Raw genomic sequence first — 23,136 nt, 5'->3', positions numbered from 1 at the left:
GGGATCGGTGAATCGCCTTAAGCCAGCCCTGATAGTGCTTTCCATCGTAGATCTTAAAGTGGCTTTCCAAAGCAATCAGTATCTTTACAGAGCATCATGCCTCTGATCAGAACAGAGCCTCTGATCTTTTGGTCTTTGATTCCCTTTAAATTACATCAGATAGGAATGAAGATTACATCAGTCCAAAAAATGACTGTAATGTCTTAAATAAGCTGAAATCCTTTAGGAAGTATAACAGTAAAGTTTGCCTGGGGGCCTTTACATTAGAAGAAATGTGTAAAAACACTTATATCTTGACCATCCACCTAACAGCGCCAGGTTTGAAGATAAAGGCGCTCATCGTCTATTCCACGTGGAAGGCTGGATTAACATTTTGACCCCAGATAGTCTTTTGCTGAAGCCAGAAATGTGTTCAGACTAAATGTCTTTGAATTGCTTAGATATTGTGTTTGCTGCCATTGTTTCTCTAATATGTCCTTTATTGCTCAATATGTGCTTTGCTTCAAATATGAGAGTGCATGATATCCTGATGTAGTATCTGAATCCTTTGAGAACCCTAGCAGTCCAGATTCCACATGGCAAACTGACACTTTGGATATAACACTATAAATCCAACCACTCCTCTGGCATGACTGAAAAAAGAGGCATGCTGTGAAATAGCTCAGTGTTGGGTAATGCTAAGGAGTGGCACTCCAGAGGCTAATAGTCCTTGCAATGAATGGAGACTATGGCTATAAAATCATGGTAGGATTTTTTTTAGTGCTACAGTCATTTAAAATAGCATGACTTTTTAAAGGTTCAAGAAATAATTGTAATATGTTATCTTCTGAAGACAAAGCCTACCAAAAAGCCTGAACATTTCAATAACCTTTCACCAAGCATCATAGCCCACTGGAAACTCAAATTTGAGAGCTCACATGCTTCTAAAAGCCACATTTTTCAAATGCGGTGCCTACATTATGCCCCTGTTTGTGCATGCTCCCACATCAGTAGTAAATCATATTTTCACCCACAGGCTTTTTATGCATAATTGCATAAGCAAGCTGACCCTTCAGCATACGAACTATCAGGCACAAATTCAGTATCTGCATAAAGAGATTTTGCAGTCTAAATGTAGGCACGCACATTTAAAAATGGTGACCTAAAGTGTGTTCTAATAATAATTAATACTCAGTATGTGCATAGAAATCTTCATTCATAGATATCATGGCCAGCATTATCAGCATCTTTGGAAATGGTGCCATAGAATTATAATCCATATATTTTGCTCAGCCCCAGGATTAGATTTGATTTGTAGCATGCAAGGTCCTAATATGAGCAACATCGGGATTCAGTCGGCTAAAAACATTATGCTAGGTCCTATGCAAAATATTTTCTGACCAAATCCACATAGCTAAGTCAATTAGAACATTGGAGGCAGGGGTGGATTAGAATATAAAAAGCTGAAGTTGGTTATTATATATAAAATTAACATGACAAAAAGGAATACTCAACCACCGGTACAAAGTGTACTGGGGATGCCAAAGGGAGTACTCTGTAATTGCTGCTGCAGCTTTGTGCAGTAAGAACAGACAGAGCTCCATACAGAGGCCAGGAAAGGGAGTTAGTGTAACTAGGGCATGCAACAGTTTTGAAGTGTTTTATGTAACATGACAAGCTGCGATTCTTGCTGATTTAATGATGTGCAGAAGAACAAAAGCACTAACTCAATAATGAGCTGAGCAAATATTTCTGCACCTCCCAAAGTACCTGATGATTAGATGGACAATGAAGAGAAAAACTGGTGCCTAAATCTCTTTCCCAGGGCTGTAAATTCCTCTGGATCCAGCCATTTACCTCTGGAAATCTGCTTTCCAGGCCTGATTAGCTCAAAAATTACAAATGAATTTGAATCTCATCCTAGTCTCCAACTGATGTTTCCCCAGTGCTTCTGGAAATGGTAGCCACTGCTCCAGAGGCTGTGATAGACTGCAAAAAAGGATATGTGACAGCAAGTCTCAGAGCTTGGGTCAACTGACTTGGGTTGTGGGGATCATGCTGTGGGGCTAAAAACAGGAGTGGAGATGCTCAGGCTTGGGCTGGAAGTTGCGCTTTGAAACCCATCCAAGGGGAGAGGGTCTGAAAGCCCAAATTCCAGCCCAAGGCTGATGTCTACATTGCTATCTTTAGCCTCGATTGACTCAGGCTCTAACACTCACTGCCGAGGGGTGTGTTGCTTTGGGGACGGGGGTTGTTTTTGTTGTATTGCTGTGTAGATGTACCCAGAGGTGGCCTAGCAGTGTAATAAGTGTACGGCAACCAACACTGAGCAGCTGTGGTTAGAAATGTGTGAGGAAGAGTAACATAACACTTGCCCAGATGATGGACACAATCCCCCTCTGCAATCCAAAGTGCAGAACTCCATTTCCCTGCACAACCTGAAGCAAGTCACTGAACTCCTATGTATCTCAGTTTTCCATCTGTATAATAAGGATACTGGCAGTGCTTAATTTGTAATGAAAGAGGAGCTGGAGCTCAAGCAATTTATTTTGTATTCATAACTGATGCAGCAATCCCAGAGGTGCTGGGGCTATGAACTGCCAAGCCTAGAGGTGCCGGCCTAAGCCCTGTCAAGTCCTAGCACAAATTAAGCGCTGGATCCTGGCACTGCTCTACATCACAGAGGTGTTGTGAGGATAAATACATTAAAGAACACTCAACACAGTGGTAATGGGGGCCATAAAAATACAACAGATAGATAGTCTGGAGAGGAAAAGCAGTCAGAATGATTAGGAAGACATATAGTAGAAGAGGGGGAAGAGACCTATGGTATGAGACCATGTCATGAATCCTTGTAAATGATGTTCCTCATCATGCTGAGTTAAACATGCCATGCAGTGCAAAGGGACTGAAATACTCAAGTCAGTTTTGTTGTTAATGCAACATGTACTGCGCACAACTCCCTATGCACCACTTCAAATGTGCCTGCCCTTGTTACATGGCCTCACACACAGTGAGCCAAAACTATTTAAACAATATCTATCTTTCCCCCGTTTCACAGGTCACTGCTTGTTATAAACAGTCAGTGTTTTCCCCAGAGATTTATTGTGAAAGGCAGCCTGGCAAAATATTTGAACAACATTAAAGACTCGCATTTTGCTTCTGTGCAGGAGTTACTGTACATATGATATAGGAGCCAAAGAATTTTAACATTTAAAATACATGCTTTATTTGTGTGGCAGGATCCTGGTCCCCATAATTCATTGCAGCATTTTCAGTATGAGTTACACAGAAAGTGGCTTGTTCACTGACAGAGAGAGCAATACCATGAAGTTAGCTGTGTTGATTCCAAACAGTATTTGTCAATTCAGACTTGTGAACTCTCAGTGACCAAATGCTGTTCAGGTTTATAGAAGTCAGAAAGCTACTGCAACCAGTTCCGGTCATGTTCCTCAAGTTCAGCTTTAAGTTACATGCTTCCACTTGATCAAGTCCCTTGTATTTTTACTTTTATTAACACAGGAAGCGTGCTGTTGGCAATAACTCCTTGGAATTAACATTTTGGCATATTTTGTGGTGCCTTGTTGATGTTTCTACTGCATTGTCAGTCAAAGCTTTTTAGTGCTTTCCTTGTAGAAAAAACTATGCAGAGCTATCCTCCTGCAGACCTCTACCAATACAAACAATGAGGCAGTAACAGTAAAAAAGAATAGGTTCTGCTATAAATACTTTTATAGCCAGCATGGGTGATTTACTGCCCACTTAGTTAATCCCTATAAAATGGCACAGCTGAACACCTTTAAATTATATGCATACAGATGACTAATTAAATACACAGTTAAATGGCTTGACCTGGCACAATTCTGACCATTAAAACCATTAAAGACCTAGAGCTTGTGTTTCCCTCTAGGCAAAGGCTTTTGATGAATAATTTTTGTGTAGCGATGGGCTGAAGCAGTTTGGAAGAGATGGAGTCTAGTCACTTGTGAGCAAGAGATATGTGTTGCTACTCACAAACCAGCTACCTGCCACCACCTCTGATTTCTCTGCATTGTCAGCACCAACACTCTTGGTCTCTAGGCTTGAGACAACTGTAATAAGACAATGGAGGGGGGAAGTTGGGAATAAATCAGAAATGTTAAAAACTTGCCAAACATTTTATTATAAAGCTCAAAAGCCAAAGTTAAATAAAAAACCTCTTATGGTGTCTCAGTCCAATTCCAAGTGGAGAGGCACTGACATGACAAAGGGGACACCCCTGTGTTTGGCACTCCTGGACCTCAGCAGTCTCTGCAGAGAGATTCATGACTGCATCAGCATGAAGAGAAGCATGGCATCTTCTCACTCCAGAAACTCTTTGCTCCAGAGCTCAGGCTCACTGATGAGGCAATGTGGAAAAGCTCATCTTGCCAATAACGTACACGTCCAGATAAACAGTGGGCTTCCATTGGCTGGGATGTCAGTATGGCTTCTTTCACGAGTGCTCAAATCAATACAAAGCATTAAACAGAAAGGTTTTAGGTGTTTCTGTGGACCCCGCACACTGGCTCTGAAGGCCACAAAGGGACCGCATAGCTACTGCTGCAGAGCCAACTAGATAACCCTGTCTCCAACTTCCTGGTGACCCTGTGGCCAGAAGGGGGTGTGGGTCAGAGCTCACCACACTCTGACTATTCTGGGGAGCTACAACATTCATTTCCGGGATGCAGGAGATCCAAAAGCATCTTTGCCCTCCCCCTACATTCTTGCCCCAAGTTCAGATCAGCCAGCATGGAGAACTGGGAAAGGTCAGAACAATTAGTGTAAAATCATTTTATTTCAAATGTCAGGTTTGTGGCTAGATCTCCTCCTGCTTCTGCACTGAGCAAACATTCAAAGTTGACCTCCCTCTTTCTTTAATTATCTTTCTTCTTCTAGCTTCTCGTCTATGCCCTGGCACTGGTGCTGGTCTATGGCGACAACTCCAGGTAGTCAACTTTGGGAGTCATTTCCTTCAGTATAGCCTGAACTTTTGGGAGGGCTGCATTCTGGTGGCCAGGAAGAGGATTTCAGCCGACATTTTGATACTGACTGTACTGGATTAAATCAGAAACAAAACAACCCCAGAATGAGATAGTCAAACCTGTGCTTTCCTTTTAAAATTTGCTTGGCAGTTTCTATCTTCAAGAGTCTGCCACTTGCACTTCTGTTTGCTGCAGTTGTATTCATGTGCACTAGACTAGAGCAGATATCCCTTTGTCACCAAGCACAGTTTAGGCCCTGAAATTACTGTACTTCTGCTTATTTCAACAGACCTAATTCTCCAACAGAAGTACTATTTCAACTGAAGTAATTAAAAAGCTCTGCCATTACGGCAAGGCACCTGCTTCTATCAAAACCTCATTTAGCTTATCGTTCTGCTTGATTTTCTGTAATAATTTCTGAACAGACAAGTTTTTTGTTCTACTGAGAACATTTTTCTTTGAGAAATAATTATATTAATTATATATGTTCTTGGGCCATGTGGGCTGTAAAATTGAACTGCCAAGAATTGTCAGGGGAAAAAGAAACATAACATATGTAAAAATGATACTGAACTTATAAAAAGGGAGAGTGAAGTATTTCATGTTTGAGAGGGTGATAATGAGACTAAGACAGCTTCCAGCCAAAAGTTTTAGCAAAGTTACGGTAACTGGAGCTCAGATGCAGCACAGGCACCTGGGCTAAGGGAAAGCCAAATAGTAACTGATTTATGAATGCCAAACCCAGCCTAAGTTTGTAATATGATTTCGTATGAAACTGACTCCTTTCACAAACAGTCCAGCTGCTTTATAAAGTATATGCTCAAAATGTGATTGATAGCAATTAACTGGGTTTTCTTAGTGAACACAGACCATAGGCAACTGCATTAAATATATCTTCAGTTGTACCATTCCCATTTACTCACCAATCTGCAGTGCTCAAATTGTGGGGGTATATGGGCTATGCCACCCTCTACTTCTCACTGCTGCTGCTTAAGGGAAAATGTTAAAAGTATGGTGTGGGAGAGGGGAGTATTACTAGTATTATTATTCCATTGCAAGTATTTATTAGTACTGGGTAAAGTATTAATGGTGAATATTTTCTTTGCAATTTCACTGTTATGACTTCACAATGCTCATGAGCAATTTCTCAAAATGTAGATATGTTTTGATGAAATTTCAAGCAAAAATATTTGTGGCAGTAGATATCCTGCAAACCTTTCGCTGCAAGCTTTCCATTGCTCTTTCAAATTTCAAGCTGGGTTGTGACTGGTCACATAAGTCATGTGGTATTGGTGTTCTGTTTTCCACATTGGCTGAGCCTATTCCACATGCCAGGAGGATTAGCAGGAGCCCTTTTGACTAGTTCTTTGGTGGTGATGTCTGCATTTGAGACCGATAACGAACATGTGCTCTCCTAGTGGGAGGTATGAGGGCAGAGAAGCAGATTCTGGGTTAACTGGGACCTAAAACATCTGGGATTTACAAACACTAGCCAGCACTTTGAATTGCATCAGAAGCAAATTGGTAGCCAATACACAGAATATGGAGCAGGCGTTCTTATGCCCTTGTTGGTCTGTCCTTTCTAAAGGGCAGCAGCCAGATTTTGCTGTAACTGAATATTCTGGGCTCGAAGCTCAGCTTTTCCAGTGGAATATTCATTCCCTCCAGCTTTGACACTGCTCTGACAACTCCAGAGACATTGCTCCAGACATGCTCAGACTTTTCTGTGAAATATAATGGAAGGTGCCTCACAGAAGACACTTAACTTATCTCTGAAACCTGGTGAAGGCAACCTGCCCTAATCATTAGCTTAAAGCGATCCACTGATAAGAACTTTTCAGACACAATATCTGAGACTAACAAAGACATCCTAGTTTGCTCCACAGCCACAGCACAGAACCACAAAAACACCCTCCAGCACGATCAATTGGATTCCTCAGTGGTCTTCTCTCAGTAACACTGTGATCTCCTCTCTTCTTAACTCATCTATCACAGGTCACTGGTGAACTGTAATGACTTGAGGGAATGCTCATGGAAAGTGGATTTTGAGTTCAAACGCTTGATTACTCCCTGACATTGTATATGGACTGGGTCAGTGCTTGAGCCAGCATAAGGTCTCGGTTCCTGACACAGAGACAATTAAATAAGTCAGACAAGCATCGGGCCACACCTTTCCCAGACAGCACGTCACTTGGACATGCAATTACTTTGTGTGAAAGTGACAAGGGAAAATTAAATGTAATCTCTGCACGCAGTCAGTAGATATCACACTAGTCTAATGTTTGAATGAATGAAGCCTCAGATAGGGAATTTTCTTTCTCAAATGCCTGGCAGATGGGTCTTGTTCACAGCTGGGTCAACCTGATCTCCATTTTTGGTGTCAGGGAGGATTTTTTTCCCAGATCAGATTGGCAGGAACCAGGTGGGGAGTGGTGCTTTTGCCTTTCTCTGTAGCATGGGGTGAGGGTCACTTGCCAGGTATATCTCCCCAAATAAATTCCTTGCCATTTCAGGACCCTGAGACATTCACGCACGTTGGGTGCACCCTCCTGGTCTCTGCCTGTCTTGCATAATGATTTAGTCCTCCGGAGGGCTGTAATACTTTAATCCAATCCAGGTTATTAGTTTCAATACGAGGGTAACTGCTTGGGAATTAATGGTCTGTGACGTGCAGGAGGTCAGACTGGATGATCTTATGGTCCCTGCTGACCTTAAACTCTCTGACTCAAACAAGGTTTAAGTGACAGAGAAAAGAGCGGGTTTATAATTCTTCAATCCAGGTGATCAACGGTTTGTTCCTAACCTAGCCCTCAAAATATTATTGGGTTGTTCAAGTCCTGTGCCTGATTAGAAGAGTTTTATCTAGATACTTACTTGTCCCTCATCACTATAGTATCTAAGTGCCTTCCAATCACAAATAGATGCTATCCTCACAAAGATAGCAAATACTATTTATAGATGGGGAACTAAGGAAAAGGGGTGGATTAAGTGACATGCCCAAGGTCACACAGAAATCTGTAGCTGAGTCAAGAATAGATCTCAGGACTCTGATTTCCTGTCTAGTGCCTTTCCACTAGACTGTTCTTTATGCCATCCCTGATTGAATGAGTTATGTTTGTCCAGCCAGGAAACAGAAAAAATATTATGTTACTTCTGTGATCAATAACAGTTGAACACACATCATTCACCATGTGAAGCAGCAAAACAGTATGAACAAATATTTTTTGTGAATATAATCAGATGATTCATTTTGCTGGTATTCAGCAACCCTTTTATTTACATATTTACGAACATTCTGATAAGTGAGTTTTATTCACAAGAACATTTACAGACAGCAAAAGCGTTGTGCATGCCAATGCAATAAATGTTCGCATCAGAAGTGCCCCTGAGGCTGTTTTGAAAAGCCACATTTTATCGTCTGCACAACGGATTAGCTGAACAAATACAAATATTAGCTGATAATTCATGACTGGAAGACGTTCTTTCTATAGATAAAGCTTGTCAATCAGGGAATAAAAACACAACCAAGTGGCTTAGATGTGCAATATGAATACTGAAGATTCATACTTATCCTTCCATGAAAAAGCTATTGCTTGAAATTGGTTCACATAAACTATTCATAGAATATGGTGAAAAATAAGCAAATTCATGAAAATCATAACATGTTGCTTGGATAACTGGCAAACAGAAAATACAATATTTTGTTAAATAGATTGTCTAGTTCAGTGTTTCCCAAACTGTGTTCCGCGGAACACTGGTGTTCGGCATGATGCAAGTAGGTGTTCCGTAAAAGAATCTTAATTTTAAAAAAGGATCTTTAAGTTTTTTTTTAATTTTAAATCTGGCATATTTGAAGCGTAGTTTACAACTCTTTTTGAATAACTGTAATTTAACATAAAACTCTTCTTCCGCTTATTGATAGATCTCATATTGAATATCATTACGTAAAGAGAACATGGCACACAAGCATGTTGACATCCACCCCTTTTGGGCACGTTTCAGTTAGTGACATCATACCCCTTCCTCTCGAGGCTGTGCGAACTGCAGTGGTATGCACACACCATTCTATTTAGGCCATTTTGAATATAACATATCCACTCAACACGTTCAAACCTGTGGGTCTTTACTGTGTGTGCAATAAGCACAACTAAACTAACTTTGCTCGAAACAATATAAATATTTGTGACAAACAAAATCTGACAAAAATCAGTATTTCTAAATATTGTTACTAAACATAACACCATGGATTTGTGGCTAAAAGAAGAACTTTGAAACCAAAAGCAAGTTCTTCTGGTATTCCTACTGTGGCCGAAATAAACAAGCAAAATATTATGACACTTCAAAGTGAGGATGTACAATTGCAGTCTTTTGTTGCTGAAAAATCTATTAGTACTAGTGAGTTATCCAAGGTGAAAGAATTTTCACTGAAGTATATCAAAAAACAAGAAGAAACAAGTGTTAAAAGACCGAAAGTAAGATGAAAGTTATTTGTCTTTCGGTTTTACTTGTGTTGAAAATAAAGATGTTCCTGATGCGCAATGCGTCGTGTGCAACAAAATACTAGGAAACAGTTCATTGCTTCCTGCTAAACTTCGTAGGCATTTGGAAACCAAGCATGCTGAATACAAAAACAAAGATATAAGTTTTTTCAAAAGGAAGTGTGACTCACTTGGAAATTGTAAACTTTCGATGATTAAAATTGCTAAAACAGACAACAAAAGTGCAACAGAGGCATCTTATAGAGTAAGTTACCAAATAGTGCTTGCCAGAGAAGCTCATGCTATTGAAGAAACGCTTATCAAGCCTTGCACGAAAGATATTGTAACATGCATGTTGATCAAGCAGTCTGGTGAAAAAATTGATGCTGTACAGTTGTCAAATAATACTGTTGCACGCCGTATTAAAGATCTTTCCGATGACATAGAAAAAAAGCTAGTTTGCCGACTGAAAATTTGCCAAGAGTATTCATTGCAGCTAGATGAGTCCACTGATGTTTCAGGACTTGCTGTGCTACTAGTATTTGTCCAATATAGATTTAATAATATTATTGAAGAGTGCCTGCTCTTACATGAATCTCTGCAAAACAACACAACTGGAGAAGAAATATTCAACTGCATAAACAATTTTATCAGAAAGCATGAAATTAGTTGGGGAAAATGTATTGATGTATGTACTGATGGTGCTCAGGCAATGATCGGGAAGATGAAGGAAGCTGTAACGCGAATCATAAATGTGGCACCAGAAAGCACTAAGAGTCATTGTGTTCTACATAGACAAGCACTTACAGTTAAAAAAATACCAGCACATCTGAAAATTGTGCTCGATGAAGCAATACAAATGGTCAATTTTGTCAAATCTTAACCACTTCAATCCAGGTTATTTAAAATTTTGTGTGAGGAAATGGGTAGTCAGCACAAAACACTTCTTTTACATACAGAAGTGAGGTGGCTATCCAGAGGAAAAGTGCTTGTGAGGCTTTTTGAGCTTCATAGTGGACTACTAGTATTCTTCACTTCAGATAATTCAGGACAAAAATTGAATTACTGTCTGACAAATTCCTCACGGCTAATGAAAAGTATCTTACAGATATTTTTGCAAAATTAAATGAAATTAATCTGTCACTGCAAGGAAAGGATGTGACTATTTTTACTACAATGGATAAAATTTCATCATTAAAAAAGAAACTGGAATTCTGGGCCTCTTCTGTAGAAGAGAATAACTTCAACTGCTTCCCTACAGTACATGAATTTCTGACTGAAATAAATTCTACAGTCCATGAAGAAGTTTCCAGCACCATTTTACAGCACTAACATGACTTGCAGGCCTCTTTATTAGAATATTTTCCTACAATTACTGATGATAATGCTTGGGTTCGAAATCCATTTGTTATGACAGCCAAACCAGTCAGCTTTACTACACACAATTATGAAGGCCTAATTGACTTAATTTCTGACTCTGATTTGAAACAAAAGTGTAAGGATCTTCCGCTGAATAAGTTTTGGAGCAGCCTAATAGAAGCTAAACGTGCAGTTTGAGTGCTCCTTCCTTTTGCTACAACTTATTTGTGTGAGACTGGATTTTCGTATCATACTGCAACAAAAACCAAATATAGGAATAGACTTGATGCTGCACCTGACATGAGGATTCAACTTTCCAGCATTATTCCTAATATTAAGCGAATTTGCAGAAACACCAATCCATTTAAATCCAAATTTGTATTTCTGTTTATAAAAATAGATTTTCTTAGTAAACATCTAATTTGTTTGGTGTTTGTGTATATATAAAAACAGGTTTTTTTAAGTAGAACACTGTTTTAATTTTGAGTCTTGCACTTGATTTTTGTACTACTTTATACACACTTTCCAGTTAGAAATTGTTAGTTCAAGTTATTTTAAATTTGTATTTTTGCTTTGTTTTATAAAATAAAATATATTTGAGCATAAATAATGCAATTTTTAATTTGAAAACCAAACGACTACAATATAATATTATAAGTGTTCCGTGATAGGCTAAAAAGTGTTCCATGGCCAAAAAAGTTTGGGAAATGCTGGTCTAGTTCACTGTGAATAGTCTGCCCAGCTACAATAACAACTCACCAACACAGCTTAAATACCAAGTACCAAATTCACTATCATTATTCCAGATTAAATATAATATTCTCAAAACATTCTGGAAATACATTTTGAATAAAGTATAGGAAATCACAATTGGCTGTTGGACAATTTTTTAACAGAAAATGAGGCAAAATGTGCTGAGTAAATTATTCACTGTGAATTATCCTCTCAGATCTGTAACTAACTTTGACAAGATGTTTCTTAGGAAAATCCCTTTAAAGAGACAATATACAATTATAATATGTTAGAGAAAAGGGACACTTTAAGTGCCTTCCCTATATAATAAAGAGTACCTAATTGACTATATGTCAAAACTGAATGTATTTAATGGGTATTTCAAGCATGGCAGGTGGAGAGAGACTGAAAAAATAGACTCTTGTGCTGAATAATTTACATTATTTCACCTCCCCTCTTGATTCTCTGCCCTCCACCCAAGGCTTTATATTATGGTTCCACTGGTTTTGTGCTGGTTTATGTTCACAGTTTTTACCTGTCAGTTTTGTCTTGTCCCCCAAATTGTTTGCCATCTTCTGCTGCAATCCTTGTTCTGATTGTAATCATCTAATCCTCTCTGGATACCAGAATCCCTGGGAAGTGGATCTCATGTACCACTTCAACATTTATTTACATATTTCCATTATTTCCTACAAGTTAACTTTGTATCAAGAATGGGAGGGAGTGGTATAAAAAGGCCTCATAGCTGACTGCTATCCAATCCACAGGTCATTTTCATTCTGTCACGCTAGTGTTACTTGTAGAGTGCATTTGTTAGTGAGCAAGTGTGGATGGAAAAGATTAATAGACAAAATCACTTGTGCAGATGTGTGTCTTGTTCACAAATCCTGATGTCAGAGCCACATATGCTTTTGTCTTGCTGACAACATGTTTAGGGGTACCATGTGAGGGAGAACACAACAGAATAGACATTGGTAACTCAAAATGAGAGAGGGCCATGACATGTGGTGTGCATGCTATGGAAGTGAAAGGCATGTGATCCACCTGCTTTTCGGCTGTGGCATACCATAAACTAGCATTGACATGGCACAGCTTGTTGGCATACCACAGTGCAAAAGCAGGCATGTGATATGCCATTTACTTCAACAACATGCATACCACGTGCCCCAAAATTCTTCAATACCTCCTGCTTTCTTTTAGAACCTAACAACTTGCTGACAGTAAACATGGTTTAATGGAAAGTCCATTACAGAAGTTACATATTTCACCTACTTCTGCTATATAATTTTTGGGCGGGGGGGGAAATAATTTGGGCCATGGAACAGTGTTTCATCTTAGCCAGTAGCATCCAGCAGGCACATAAATGTGATAATTATAGGACAGATCCTGCAACATTAAGTTGTGTGAATAATTCCATTATGAACAATCCTACTGAATTCACGAGTACATAGTTACTTAAGAATTGCCATACAGGTCAAGTCTATGGTCTAACTAGTATGATATACTGTCATTGGCAGAGGCCAGGCCGAGATACTTCAGAGGATGGTACAGGAAACCCCACAATGGCAGAAAATCACCCAGAAAAGATCTTGGCTGAGAAAGTTCTGAACAGCTGTAAAGGGGAGTTTATGATAGAAATTGCAATTTGGGTTTAACTCAAGAGAGCGTGCTTGCTTATGCCTGCATGTCTTCAACTGATGTCAGTTCATGTCCATGGGCACCTTTAAGGACACTTCATGGCTCATAATCCAAAATACAATTTGTGAAGTTTAGAAGACTTGGAAACTTCCTAAATAGCAGCACAGTTATAAATTGCAAGACGTTCTAAGCTCCATTCTAATGACTTGAAGGAAGCAAAAGCTAAAAAAATTGCAAGTGTTTTGCTGCTGTTCATGATTCCAGTTTAGCCATTTATGGCAAAGAATTGTATCCTTTTGCGTAAGTTGCACTGAATGCACATGGCCAGAAATTTGTTGTCACTCATCCTATTAACTTTAATCTTATCCTGCATGTCTTCCCCTTGCTTTATACGTACAGCCTCTCACGCACCCAAACTGGAGAAGAAAAATATAATCCAACTTGTGCATAGAAATGCCACCTCATGTACAAGATGATGAGAGAGTTCCATGAGTCTGATGGAGGAAATGGCTAATAAATGGCACAGGGACCCACCATGTGAGAAAACGAAGGAGCATTGTGTAAACTACAAACCAGAGGAGTAGAAAGCGGCCTTTTCTGGAACAGGAGCCTTCAGTACAAGGCAAGTCTTTAATATCTGGAGCATCTTCTCCTTTTATGAAACAGCCAACTCATCCTCAGTGTACGCCGAGTGTTCTGAACTTGTTTCAAGCTTGGAAGGAAGCCGAGCAGTGTTTCTCCTTCTGGCAAGTATCAGAGGGGTAGCCGTGTTAGTCTGGATCTGTAAAAGCAGCAAAGAATCCTGTGGCACCTTATAGACTAACAGACGTTTTGGAGCATGAGCTTTCGTGGGTGAATACATGCATCTGAGGAAGTGGGTATTCACCCACAAAAGCTCATGCTCCAAAACGTCTCTCCTTCTGGCAGCATCAGGCCCCAGGTTTCACTTGAGTTCACCTTCAGTTCACTTCACTCTCAGAGCACTGAATTCAAACATTTGAACTGAACCTGAAAAAATGTTTCCCTTCCTCCTGATATTCTGTGGTGAGTCAGATTATACACTGGCTGCTTAAATCATATTGCTCAGCTTTATTCCATCCTGCGTTAAAATTATGCCTGTCTGTATAACTGCTGCCCATGGATCCAAAGAGGGAAAAGGCACGGGGGCTAGTATTTTTTTTTTTCAGTTGTGGTACTTGAGTAATGTAAGGCACCAAAATGACAGTCCTAGAAACTGAAGACACCAGTTTAGCTATAAAATAAATATAGCAGGGGCAACTGCTATGCTAGCTTCTCCATCCCACCCACTCAACCCTGGTTTGGGAAGCTCTCCTCTAGAAGTGAGAAGTTAATTATTTTTCTATGTCCACTGAGTCCTTAGCATCCTTGTCAGCAGTCCCAATGAGGCCAATTTGTACTAATGGTGGTGAAGTAGGTACTCAGTTATAATGCTGAATACCTTTACCTACCATGGTTAGGAGAGCAGTAAATGTCAAGATTAAACGGACTAATTATTTTTGTGAGGTGAACACCACTCTGGGAAAAGGCAACATATTGTTCACTAACCCCAGAAGGGATGAGGAGAGAGACAGAATGAGTAGATGGTCAGACACAGTCAGGAGGAATTTAAGGTCACAGTAAAACATCTAGAGTGTGAGGGTTTATTTTTATGAAATGTCTTGCGTTTGTACTCTCTGCTACCCCCAGCAAATCATTACACTGACCAAAGGAAAGAAATTTTGTAAAGATTCACTGGAAAAGAGAGCATGCAGTTAATTTCATAGTAAATGTAATCAATTCTAAGGCCACAAGTGACCATTATGCTTATCTACTCTGACTTCATGTATAACTGGCAACAGAATCTTATCCAGTAACTCCTGCATCTAGTCCAAAAAATGTGGTTGAGCTAGAGCTGCGATCCTCAACCTCTTCCATACCAGGTCTCCTCTCCCATCTAGCTGAGTTCTAGCCAGGACCCACAACCCATTTAGAAATATAGGAAAGGCAGGATAGTCTTGATCCACTAACATCTGTTTGTGGCTGCTCCAGGTTAAGGATCCATGAACCAGAGCATACCATGAGAACAGAGGAAAGGATCTAGTTTGCTATTGCCACTGTGTCTGAGTAGCTCACAGCTGTGAGTGACTCTCTCAGGGCAGACTGTCAGAAAACAAGGGCAGACCCCCCAAACTGGTAGTATGTTCTAGAATTAGATTTCACCAAGCCAGTAACAAATGTGAGCTCCTGGAATACTATTCCAGTCTTACCATGGAGTCACAGACAGTCCCATTAGCCTCTCCAGTAGATCTTGCTACCAGACAAACTGAACTTTGTAATGAAAGGTTACTTAAACCTAGTATCACACCACATCAGGTTTCTCCCAGTTCCAAGAGACCAGTCACTCATGCCAGATCAATTGGTACTCCAAAGACAACACTGGCAGCCAATTCTATACTAAACTAACTATAGGTTTATTAACTAAGAAAAAAGAATGAGAGTTATTGAGAATTTAAAGCAGGCAAAATATAATAGCAGGTAAGTTACAGTTTGTAACTCCAAATGGTGGCAGTGTTGTAATAAACACCCGTTTCCCAAACATCTTTTCCAGGGTTACTCAGAATAACTCTGGGGATCTCCGTCTTCTCATTCAGTTATTCTGCCTATTAGAATCCAAACAGTCCAGAGACAAAGGATCTTTCTTTAAATCCATATTTATATCTTCTTCTCACAGAAGACAAGCTGACAGTGTCTCTAACCACGTGGGCTTTTCCTTTGATGACGATGTATGAAGAATGCACTTAGACTTTTGACCCCCAGCCATATACATAATGGCCACTGGCTTTGAAATTAGCATTTTCTGTTAAAGTCCTTAATCCTTCATTAGCATTTCACAGTTTCTTTGGTGAGTAATTTAGTTGCAAAGGTAATTACCCTATAAATGTGTGCTATTACATTATGACAGGAATACACAAGCGAAAACAATACAAGTAACATCCCATTCGTTTTATGAAGTTTAAACACCCAAAACATTTATACATTTACAATCGCTTTGATTTAATATACAAGTGAATTGACCTGAATACACTCTACCATGACCTGATCAGCCAGCATGACAGCTACATTCACAATATTTCATTTATTTAAACTTATCTTCTGTGCCTATTTCATATTCCAGGCACATCATACACAGTGAACTTTAATAAAACACATAAGGAGATTCCTAGAGCAAGGGTTTCAAGAACAATGTGATGACTACAGTTTGTACATGTGTTATTTTAGTTACTTTCATAAATATCATCCAAAACAAGACTGCCTTTGAATAATGCAGCCAAAATTGGAGCCATAGGTAATACAGCGGTAGTGGATGTGGCATGGAAGAAGCAGTAATGAATGCTGATTCTCCTAAATCAGAATGAAAGGACAAGTTGTTTAAGCCAATACCATTCTGATCTATGAGATCAGTTACATCAGTAGTTCCTTAGGCAACATTTACAGAGGGGAACATTTACAGCACTGTATCATCTCATCCAGAATTACCTCATACTGATAGAGCATCCAGAGCTGCCTGTTTCTCTCTTCCCCCTGCTTAACCACCTGTGACATTGCCAATTGCCTCTAGTGCACAGTTTGTCTGAAGAAGCAAGTATGTCAATATAGGTTGTAAACTCAAGATCTCTGCTCCAGTCACATGCAGAGAAGCTGTGGCTAAAATTCAGGTTAAACATTAGGGACAGGATTCTCAGGGCCGGCTCTAGCCATTTCGCTGCCCCAAGCACGGCGGCACGCAGCGGGGGGCGCTCTGCCGCTCGCCAGTCCTGCTGCTCCAGTGGACCTCCCGCAGGCGTCCCTGCGGATGCTCCACCGGAGCCGCGGGACCAGCGGACCCTCCGCAGGGACACCTGCTGGAGGTCCACCTGAGCCACCTGCTGCCCTCCTGGCAACTGGCAGATCGCACCCCGCGACGCGCTTGGCGCGCTGGGGCCTGGAGCTGGCCCTGAGGATTCTCAGCTGGCGTAAAGCAGCATGGCTCCATTGAAGCCAGCACAGCTATGCCAGTTAAATGATCTAGAACAAGGTGCTCATGAAGTTGGCAGCCTGTCTCAAACTAGCTGATCTTAATTTTTTGCCCCTGCCGTCTTTTCCAAATCGCTTTCTACTGGAACTGTTTCAGCAGGCTTGTTCTGGCTCAGGATTACCTCTGTTACAGACACTGACATCTCCTTATGATTTGTATTATTCTTCTGAGCCCAGTCATCTACAACATAGCAGGAATAACAATCACTCTGTTTATCAGTTAATATCGCCTAAGCGCATCTCATTCTGTCACAACAAAAGAAATAGTCTGAGTTTTTTCTTTCATTCATTCACGGTCATTCCACTGTATATGCACTTTTCATCAGACTCAACTGATATTTTTAATAACTATTGACTTAACTATGAGCCAGAGCTACTACAAAATTTTGCATTTTTGACTCAACTTGCCTCATAGCCATAAAATTCTAGGTCAGATATTTGTGTTCCAGATTCATTCCCCAGAAATGACTACGAAGCACAGTGGTTTTCAATCTGCAGCAGGTAGGCCACTTGTGGCCCAATCAGCACAGACCTGCGGCCCATGTGAGTTCCTCAGGGCCATACAGGTAATACTGAATGTGGCCCACATACTACATTGTGGGCTGTATATGTGGCCCACAATGGTAAATAGGTTGAGAACCACTGACATAGCATATACCAAGTATGGTCTCTTTAGGATTCAGCACCATTGCCCAAGATATAAAGGAGACAGCAAGTGAGAGATATAAGGAGTGTCATGTGGGTGGTTGGGAGTCACTGTTGGAGACTTTCTCTATGTCTATTGCATCATTTTTCTGACTCCTCCCCTCAGACCAGCAAGTGTCACATATGTCACATATTCGGTATTAGCCCATAGAAGCTCTATCTAGTTGGCATATAGCTTAAGCTTGCATTTATTTGACTGCTGTCAATCAGCCTGATTTTTGCTCACCAACATTTTATTATGGATAAACTGAATTGTTGACAGTACATCAGATTGATCTTTACTTTTTGTTATTATTTTGGAAGGGAATGGGATTGCACATAATTGTTGTCCAGAAAGTTAGTGAATGTGTTGGCCATGTCTGTTTGCAATAATCACTCTCCTTTGTAGCAGGCTTTGTAGCAATTCCTTAGACTGTCACTCCTTATGCGCTCCCTTATCCGAGTCAACTCTTTAAAAAGTTGGCTCCAATCACAAAATTGGTGACACCAACAGCACAGGAATAAAACAGAAGGAGGCAGAGAGGAGTAATCTTTAATTGTTTGGTTTGAATATTGAACATGAAAAGTATGGAAGTTATACCAGTATTACAGCAGAGTGGAAATTGCTTTACAGTCTGACACTGGGCAGCCGAAAGCTTGATGTTACAAATGATGTCACTGTGCAGCATGACAGAAAGCTCATCAAGCCAAGAAAAATCAGCCAAAAATACATTGTTGGTGGTTTTCCTTTTTATATATTTTACACTTTTTTCCTTCTATTTGTTTCCTAGTTAGGCAGCACTTCCAATATACCAAGCTACTGCAACATTCATTTTATCCTGCATTTCCTCTTACAGCAGATGCACACCTCTTAAGAGATCAGTGTAATTAGTTACATCTTCATAGAACAGTTTAGTAATAATGGAAGATGCTAGAGTGACAGTCTGAGAGACTGAGGTCTTCTTTCTTTGGAGTAGTTGCAACATGGCAGGCATCAATGCAAATATTTCCTCACTACCTCATCAATTCATCTCCCCTCAGCCACCTCTGAGGGTGACAGCCCATTCTGTCTTTCAGCCCAGTCAGTTCTTGGCTTCTGGGACTGGTAATAAAGGTGATAAATGTAATGATAATCGCTGTGAGGTAAAGACACCTTTCATTAGCCAAGGGACTGTGGTCACCTGCTAATTTCTTGAAGGCCACTGAAATCACCAAAAGACGTTTTGTTACATTGTCTGCATGAGTCAGTGGCAGAAAGAAAAGGGTGCTATCTTTCAGGTGATATGGGATCTCCTTAAATGTGTATTTGTTAATATTTTGGAGGAGACAAGTGCCTTTGCATTTGAAAATGAGGTTTCTCTAACCTTTCTGACCTCCATCTTGGTCATATGCCCCAAGAAGGAATTCAAGATCACTGGGTGGGAAGATTCAAGTAGCCTGGCTTTCCACTCTTCCTTTCAAGGCACACTCCTGTAGGCAGGGAGAGGTACTCCCAATATGATGCACTGCTCTTTCTCAAGATCAAGAATCTTACCTCAGCATTCTTCTATTCCCTTCTGGCTAAAAAATAGTGCTGCTACTGCTGAAGTGAATCTTTTGGGCACACTCCAATCTCATTTATACTGGTGCAAATACTGGTTAATTCTGTTGGAGTAAACTGAGTTCCCCTAGACTTGCACTGGAGTAAAGAGGATAGACTGTGGCCCACAGTGTTACACTAGCTTCACAGAAGGCAAGTTTCTCTATGATTATGTATAGGGCGATGTCCAGAAACTCTGGAACTCTGTTTTCAGGAAGTGTTTAATGAGGAAGGACACTATAAGTGGAGGAAGGAATAGTGCCTTAATGTTACATTGTCTTGGTTCTTTATCTCTTTTTATGTTCAAACACTGAACAGTCTGTAGAATAATAAAAGATTAAGTTACTGATATAGCTAGTTAGTTGGTTTCTGTGAATAGTAGATTAATAATCTCTCTAAATCTCTCTTTCCCTATTTATATTGTTACATTGCCAGTGACAATAAATCGATACAGAAAAATCCAACAAATAATCTATAGCAGTGCCCCACACATTACTAATGAGAATCTGGTTCTTCTGGGCCTTTGCATTATGCCATAGGGTAGCACAGATACTTCAGAGCGGTGCTGCAGATGACCCTTCTTTCTGAAAAAAGCCAGACAGTGATTAAGGCACAAACAAAACAGAACTTAGTATTAACATGGTTAGCATTTCCAGTAAAAGCTGACGCAGTTCTCTCTTCTTCTTTCAGAAGTGGGTGGGGGGTCCTCCTTATCATGGGAAAGTCCAAAGCCAGATGTATGTCTTGCCCTGCAACAAGTAAACTTCTGATTTTCTTCCTTAAAATATCAACGTCACATTTGCTGGTTAGGCATGTAAAATCTCCAAATGTCTCGTGCAGTTCACATTCACTATATACTTAACCCATAAATTATTCCTCATGTATAGTGTGTGTGTGTGTGTGTGTGTGTGTAAAATATAATATAATACTTCAGTTAGATAGCTGTCTGAACAATTAAGTACCTCCATTTTGATTCTGAGTAATACTCCCCCAGGATCTACTGATACAGTGCTTTCCTAAATTGTGAACTTCCATGCTGGAAAGCTATTACTGGAAATTTGCTCTCAAGTAATTCCCTATAAACCTTTTGGGATAGATATATATATACAAAAAAAAAGGCTTGGTAAAGAAACAAATATCTTCTTAGATGCTGCATCCCTTTCTTCACCCATTTCTTCCTTTGTTTTCCAATAATGCCAAAAAAAAAATCAGTCTTTTATTGTTCTCTGCAGCTCAAATCCACAGGCACCACAGGAACAAGGCTCATAAATCAAGATCGCGCCACTGTCTCTAAATCAGATGATAGTGCCACTGAATCCATAATTTTTTTGCAGAATAACTTCCTCATCAGAGTTCAGGTGATTACAGGGCAGATCTACCACCATATCAGCTTTACAAGCTCACAGAGCTTACCCCTGACCTCGCCACCCAAGGCTGCAGCCATCTTGGCAGTCAGATCTCTCTTTGCCTCTCAGTATGTTTGTAGAGTTCTACCAATGTATTGTAATCACACCTTCCTTCCTGTCTCCAGCACTTGTAACCACATGAGCTGTTGTGACACTGACAGACCAGCCAACCTGTGTATGATCCACAACAACTTAACAGGATGCATTACAATTGCAATCAAGACACTATGTGAATTTTGAAGAGATGTACTAGACTAGCAATCATCAACTCATTCATTTGAAGTAATAGAAATCAAGGATAGGTGCTAAGTGTATTTGTCTGCATTTACCTATATCTTGTTAGAACTTTAACAATGTAACCGGAATAGCTTGTAGATGTTAATTTCTTTTCATGTCTTAATTGTCATAATTATGTATGTGACTGTGTCCAGTTAACTTCAAGATCAAAAATATAAGATATTGCAGGAAATTAATAATATTATCTACATTGTCTTCAGTTTAACTATGTTATAATGGGAGACCGGCTAATTGCCTTATGTAAATGAATGTAACTAGTTTATCTGTGTATGAATAGGAAATAGAAAATCATCTTCAAAGCAGCATTCCACAGGTGATCTGCATGGCCTATTCTTCCTCAGGTTAAAGCCTTGCTGTGACAATTTCTGTGAAGAGGTTTGTCTGACTGCTAAAAAAGCTATAAAAGAGAAGCCTCGCACCGGATCCTCCCATCTCTAGTCTGCTTAAACTTTGAACAGGGAAAGTATAAGTCATAAGATGGAGATCTTCCAAATAAATATTTGGAATACCCTGGAAAATGCATGGAAGGACTCAAATAGTCTCTACACCTGGACTGCCTTTTGGACTATAACTGCTATGAAACTGACCAAAGGACTTTACACACATGTATATTGATCATTTAACCATCTATAACTCTCTTCTTTCTTTCTCCTTTTATTATTAAACCTTTAGTTACTAAAGGATTGGCATCCTTGTGATTATTGGGTAAGATCTGAGACTCTGATTGACCTGGGGATAACTGTCCGGTCCTTTGGGATTGTTGAACCTCACATATGATGAATCAGGTTTTCAATAGCTCCTCACTATGTTTGACATGGCTGTCTAGATGTGGCCAAAGGGTGGAATGCCTAATGGGGGACTGTGTTTTGGCTTCTCGTTAACCAGTGTGGTACTGCAGAAGCTTTTTGTTACTGGGTTGGTGAATCTAGTTATAGAATAAATCAACAGCTTAGGGGATTGTCTGCCCTATTTCTTGCCGTCTGCCCTAAGTGTGTCATTCTCAGTGCAGCCCATCCAGGCACCTGGTCACCACTGTGAAACAGTGTAAAGCCAGTAGCAGTGAGATCAAAATTGGGCATATGTCCTCTTTGTTTCCTTGGTTATTAAAACATAGTCATAAATTAAATCCTATTCTTCAAAATTGCCTTTCTGAATGCAAAATCATCAGCATTATTTACCCAACAGATCGGTAGTTATCACTTCTGCTAGCTCCAGGAAAACAAACTATAACAGAAACAGGGAGGAATCTACATTATGAGCATCTAGGAAGAAATGATGTCTTTTTATCCTAAAATGGGGGGAAATGCAGTCACTTTATTTTCTCTAAATAACCCAAAACCAAAACCTGGGATCAGGTGTTTCTGAGCTTTGGAAGAATGTGGATCTGAGTCTAAACATTGTCCCACAGGCCCATTTCTATAGTTTGTTCAAAGTATGGCACCCTGACCACCTGCTCTCCTTTGCTTCTGTCTCACTGTTCTTCTGGGGTGTTGTGCCTTCTAGGGCTTCTTCCTTTCTCGGTAGGCTTCTGCTGCATGCCCCATGTCAGAGCATCTCTCTAATGTGAGATCACCTTCCCAGACCAATTCTCCTGCAGGTGGTGAGCCCACGTGCCACAGACTAACCTGTTCTGAATGAAATAGTCTGTTAGACCCCTGTTTAATTTTCAGGACTATATCTCCTATTCTTCAGATTGCTCTCTAGTGAAAAACCTTTGCCACCCAATAGTTTCGTTCTGCATTGGGGACCAATAGATTATCAGGGCTCCTAGGACTGCTGTGAAGCTTAAGGCAGGAATGAGTTTGAGTGGTGCAGATCTCTCTGCCTTGTTCCCCAATAAGGCAAAGTAACAGTCTTACTTTCTTGCTATTGTCATCCTCCTACGTGGCCAGGTCTGTGTAGAGCTT

General features: G+C 40.1%; 1 pseudogene; it reads left to right on the top strand.

The window, feature by feature from the left end:
* The first annotated feature begins 9,313 nt into the window (after positions 1 to 9,313).
* LOC115654046 lies at positions 9,314 to 13,773 on the top strand (annotated as a pseudogene).
* Positions 13,774 to 23,136: the final 9,363 nt, after the last annotated feature.

Source organism: Gopherus evgoodei, chromosome 6, assembly GCF_007399415.2.
Source record: "Gopherus evgoodei ecotype Sinaloan lineage chromosome 6, rGopEvg1_v1.p, whole genome shotgun sequence".
In the NCBI taxonomy this organism is placed as follows: domain Eukaryota; kingdom Metazoa; phylum Chordata; order Testudines; family Testudinidae; genus Gopherus; species Gopherus evgoodei.
Note: the sequence above shows the minus strand (reverse complement) of the source record. Positions and strands in the feature narration are given on the sequence as shown.